Source organism: Castanea sativa, chromosome 11 (genome assembly GCF_040712315.1).
Source record: "Castanea sativa cultivar Marrone di Chiusa Pesio chromosome 11, ASM4071231v1".
Taxonomy (NCBI): Eukaryota; Viridiplantae; Streptophyta; class Magnoliopsida; order Fagales; family Fagaceae; genus Castanea; species Castanea sativa.
In genome coordinates, this window is record NC_134023.1 from 32,349,110 (window position 1) to 32,355,126 (window position 6,017).

Below are 6,017 nucleotides of genomic sequence, written 5' to 3' on the forward strand. Positions count from 1 at the left end.
TTATCAAAATATTAAAACCAATTTTTTTTTTTTAGTTGCACAACTCTATTATAAAAAATTATAAAAGTTATGAAACTAACATAGGAGGCTCATATCTTATTGTACTAACCAAAAAAAAAATGTTATCAGAATGTTCAGGACCTTGTTTAAGATTTTCTTTCTACATTTTTTCCCCTATGAATGATAAATTTTATTTCAAAGAACTTATTATTACAAGACAATACAAAAAAATTTCGGAAATCCTATTGGAAGGCTAATATATTATTTTATTAATATTTGAGATGTAGAACTTAGTTCATTTCGCTGGAGTAGATTTACGGGGTGTTTTTTTTTTTTTGCCTCATAAATTCAAGATTAAAGATGGGATGTATAGATAATTGTGAAATATATTAAGATTTTAAAAATAAATTATCTTGTAACTTCAAGTACTTATCATTTGACTCTCAAAAAAAAAATAATACTTATCATTTTAATTTCGAGTATTTATCATTTCTTTAAATAAAATTTAAGGGAGTAAGGATTTTTTTTCATTGATTTTTAAAAGAAAAACTGAAAAAAAAAAAAAGTCTTAAAAGCCTAGAGGTTGATATTAATAGGAAATGCTGGTATATAGGACTTTCAAATTATAGAATTTGGATAATCATAATCATGAAGAAAAGTCTCTAAGGTTGTATTTGGATGGCAACCTTTGGATTTGGATTTAAATTTGAAATTCATTGATTTTAAAATTCCTTGTTTGGGTCTTTTAAAACAATAAAAGATTTGAAATTCATCATTTTAAATTCTATTGTTTAAATACTTAAATTTGGATTTGGATTTGGATTTAAGATCAATAAAATATATTTTTTAATTATTATTTTTCTTAATCCTTCTACATTTTAATTTTAGTAACAATTTTAATAAATACATGAGGTAATGAAAAAACTATTGATAATCCAATTGTCAAGATGAAATGTCTTGCCAACTAATGACAACTAAAATGTTTTATATCAACATAGAGAGAGAACCCAAATGCATGGGTTTTTTCACAACATTCAAAATCTCAAACTAAAAAATATTCTAAAGTTCTTAACAATTAAAAGTGAGGAACCAATATCTACAACTTCAACTAGTGGATCTTTCCTACTCCTTTTTCTTTGGTGAGGCTCAGCTGCAGAACTTGTTGATAACAAATGTCAACATGGTTGTTGTGCAATGAGAGAATTCAAAAGATACATAGCACTGTTGCAACAAAGACAACTAATTTCATCCAGCAAGAAAAAAACATACAAATAGTTTATCTATACTAGGCCATCCTATGCATAAAAAAATGAATCAATACTTTCTCACTAAGAGAAACAACAATGCAGTAAGAATTCAAAAAGTAAAAATAAAGTCAAAAATTCAATTCCCACTAAATGATAAGTTAAAAAAATTATTTCAACAATCTTCACACAAAATTAAGGAATAAGCAAATATACCTATGCAGATTAAATAACATGACAACCTAACTTCCAAATTTAAGGTGTTTATTTTTCATATGCTAAATCTTTTCAACAACCAAGAAGTCACAATAAAATCAAAACTTTCATCTATAACATAACAGGCTTCAAGAGTTTCTTTTGCAATAATCAAATTGAACACACACACACACACAAAAATAACCCTCAACATTTGATGCTAAACATTAAGCTTTAAAGCATCAAACTACTCTCTTATTCAATTTCTTAAAGTACTCTTTTTACTGGGCCTTCCACAGATTATAAGAAAGAAACTGCGGAGGAGCTTGTTCTGCAAAGTCTTCATCAACCAATAGAAAAAACCACCCACCACGGCATACTATGATTAGCTAAATAGATAAAACTTGGGCACAATAAAGAATTGTGCCAAAGTTTTATTCTTAGCTTAGCTCAACATTATAAGACTACAAGATCCATTTCTATTGCCATCCCAGTTAATAACATACTAGGTACATCTCACTAAAACCACCACAAATACACAAACTTGTTTGTTTGTACAAGCAAACCGAATTGACACCAGCTACAATATAATTTTATAAAAAAAAAAATGAAGAAAAATGCTTTTTTGCAAATAATGGAACAACATACTTTTCCAAAAAGATTTCAGAGTAATTACAAACCATTGCCCACTACTTTTGCATTAACAAAATTTTCTAACACAATTAACATTAACATCTACTAGGCAATAAATTGGAAAGATTATTGTATGCCACTTGAAACAACACAATAATTGCATCCAAGTATCCAACTCTGATATTATATAATTTGAAACTAATTAATATTAGATATTGCTCAGTAACAAGGCAGTGTGCAAATGGCTTGGATAGACCATTTCCGGGAATAAATCATGAGAAGGCTTCCATGGACATATTTATGATAAGTTTTGGCACAGGATACAAAGCCCTTAATAGAAAATGGTATTTCCTTTCAACTGTTAAAAAATAGTCATACAAATTCAAGTAGTTCCAGCAGAGCCGTGTGAACCTAATAGCTCCAACGACTACCCTTTGGACATAACAAAGTAAAAGTACAACTTACAAAACTCATAGACAATTCATAGAAGCATTTCATCAAACCCATCATTGCATTACAAACCCACAAACAAAAATACTAATAGAAAATAAAGACAAATCCAAAACAAATCATTGAAAATACTATGAAACAAAATGCACAAACAAATCAAGCAAAACCCACAAACAAATCAAATCAAACCCAAACAAACCAACAAAAAAACAAATGAAACCCACTGAAACACCCAAAGCTTTTGTGGGACTTAGTAGAAAGAGCAAAATAGAGAGGCTAAAGAGGAAGATAAGAATTGAGATAAACAAACTTGAAATTGCCAAAAGAAAGATGGAAGAAGAACTTGTGAGTTGCGACTAGGAAGAGAGACACAGAGTGAAGCAAGCCAATAGAGAAATAGAGCACAACGTGCGTGTTAGATTTTAAATTCCATCGTGTGTGAGAGTATTTGAAATCCATGAATTTAAGCCTATCAAATTCTAGTTGGATTTGGGACCAAATCCAAATCCATTTCTTTTAACTTACCTAAACAAAGGATTTGGATTTGGACCCTCTCAAATCCAAATCCAAATCCAAATCTAAAGGATCCAAACAGACCATAAAATAAATCCAAATTCCAAGAGTCATTCTATGGAGGATACCACCTAAATCTGAACCATGCATTCTAATGCTTTTAATCTTGACCATTTAAATAATTTAATTGGGTTACCATTTACCAGTAGAATAGGTTAGGGTATAAGTAAAAAAAAAAAAAAAATCTCTCTCTCTCTCTCTCTCTCTCTCTCTCTCTCTCTCTCTCTCTCTCTCTCTCTCTCTCTCTCTCTCTCTCTCTCTCTCTCTCTACTCTGCACCTCTTTGCCTATATAAAAAAAAAAAAAACTTTGCTCCTCTTTGCCGATCTCCACCATGTCTGCCCCCAACTCTCAGGTAACCATTTTTCATCATTTTTCCTGAATTTTATCCTATAGGTTTGTGCTTTTGAATGGTGGGTTTAACCTTTTTTTTTTTTCTCTATTATTTATGTTGGGCCTATTTGAGAGATTTTCTTTCATCTAGGAATTTTGGAGCACTAACATGCAAATACAAATATACAATCTTATAAACTTTGACTGAAATTAGTAACACTTATTTTATTTTTAAATGTTACCAGATCCTTATTGAGATGTATTAAAGCTAATATTCAATTATTGAGGCTCTTTTTCTTTGTCTTTTTGGTTGATGAGCTTGATTGTTCTCCTTGTTGGTAGTACTTTCTATTGTATTATCAAAAAGCTTATTATTCGGATGATGATTGAATTTCCTTGTACAAATTTTTTCTACTTGGATCCAAAGGGAATTTTTTTTTTTTTTTTTTTTTTTACATTTGAAGAAGAGGCTACAGGTTCAATTTCCCACCAAAAGCAAAAAGTTTGGAATTACATATTTGTGTTTTTGTTTTACAACCCTTATATTGCTTGAGAGGATTACTCATATGTAGAGCAATGTTGTTTGTGTAGGATACTAACTCTACCAACGAAGTGTTGCGTGGCAAGATAAGGCAGTTGAAAAAATGCATTCTTCTGTCAGCAAATGAGAACATTGAAGAAGTCGTGAATGATTGTAAAAGCATTCTCTAATTTTCGGGAAAATGCTTGTACTTTAGCTGGTGAAGTGGAACAACCCCAGAAAACACTCCCAAAAGCATTGTTTTCTGCTGGGTTGCTTGCTTGTTTGGCTTACTTGATTCCTCTCCTAGCTGCAATTGGGGCTATACCTCTAGATCAAGAGGATTGGGTTGATGGGTATTTTGCTAATGCTGCTAAAATCATTGCTGGGAAGTGGTTGAAAGTTCGGATTGAAATTGGAGCAGTTTTATCAGTTATTGGACTATATGAAGCCTAATTGAGTAGTAGTGCATACCTAGGAATTTCAAATTTAGGATTTTTACCAGAAATTTTTGGGGTAAGATCCACCTGGTTTAATACACCTTGGGTGGGAATTTTGCTCTCAACATTGATTACACTTGCAATTGCTTACATTAGTTTTGTAGACATAATATCTTCAGTGAAATTCTTGTATGGTTTAGGGATGCTATTGGAATTTGCATATTTTCTTTGGTTGGGGAGGAAGTTACCCACAGTGAAGAGGCCCTTTGTAGTTCCCATGGGGTTACCTTGGCTATGGATTATGTGCTTGATTCCATCTGGGTTTTTACTCTATGAAATGGTAGTGGCTACAAAAACTGTCTAATTGGTAGCTGCTCTGCTTACACTGGTTGGGATTGCTTGGTACTTCTTGATGCATTTTTGCAAGTCCAAAATGTGGCTTGAGTTCAACAATGCTGGAGAAAAGTTGGAAGATCAAGTTTGTGTTTGGCAAAAATTAAAAAGCCAACTTATTTTACTTTTTAGCTTATTTTTGCTACTATTCATGAGCCTTACTACACTTTTTAATACTATTCATTGGTCTCACTGTATTATTTTAACTAACTTTTACCTTTATCTATAATACTTTCAGCAAAAATTTTTAAATTTCAGTAAAATAAGCGGATCTCAAACAGACCCCCAAGATTTGGAACAGGCTGATAATTACTGGCTGTGAGGATCCTAATATATTGTTTCTTTTTTTATTTTGGCTAAGAAAGTTTTGTAAACACTATTTGCAAAAGAAATGGATACTTTGATTTTCTTTTTAGTTTCCATAAAGGATAACAATTTTAAAACAATTGAATTTACAAAGGACATTGTGTAAAATTATGCTCCTGATTAATCAGGTGGGGCACATTGAGCTTATGATGTGGATGTAGTGGGTTTTAAAACTTCAATAGCCTTATATTTTATTCAGGCATTTTTACTGTCACATAAAAAACATGAGATATCAATCATTGAAAAGTGCTTTCCTTTGATGCAAAATTTAGTCCGGGACTACAAGATTTGTCAAATGCCTCCAGTGATCATAGTATATACAGTGCAAAATTCAGAACCTGATATTGCATTCAAAGAAGTTAATATCAAATATTGCATTCAAAGAAGTTAATATCAAAAGTTTATTATGAAGATATTATAGAGAGAATTTAGAAAGATTTACAAATGAGGCTGATGTTCTGAATTAGTTAATTTGCCAAGTCAGTCTGGATATTGGAACAAGAAGGCTGAATATTGACTCCATAATGGAGGGATAGCTGCATTTGAAATGGTTAGAATGTATCTAGTAGCATGTTATTTAAAATTTATGGCCTGTTTGGAAGTTAAAAAAAGGAGTGGGAGTAGAGTAAAGGGAGGGAGAGTAATTCAATTACCTTGTTTGGAAGTTTTTTAAGGAAGGAGGGGGAGGGGTTTGGAGGGATTTAGAGGGGTTTCAACTACCTCCAACCCCTCATTTTTAATTCCCCCAAATTGGAGAGATTTGGAGGGAGGGTAGATTAAATAAATTATTAACCAAATGAATTCTCCAATTTACCCTTTCTAAATTTACAAAATTACAAACCAAAAAAATTAACATAGATCCTTCTTTTCT

General features: G+C 31.5%; 1 pseudogene; it reads left to right on the forward strand.

Annotated features, from left to right (window-relative positions):
* Positions 1-4,073: 4,073 nt before the first annotated feature.
* On the forward strand, positions 4,074-5,307 carry LOC142616370 (putative polyamine transporter At3g13620; annotated as a pseudogene).
* Positions 5,308-6,017: the final 710 nt, after the last annotated feature.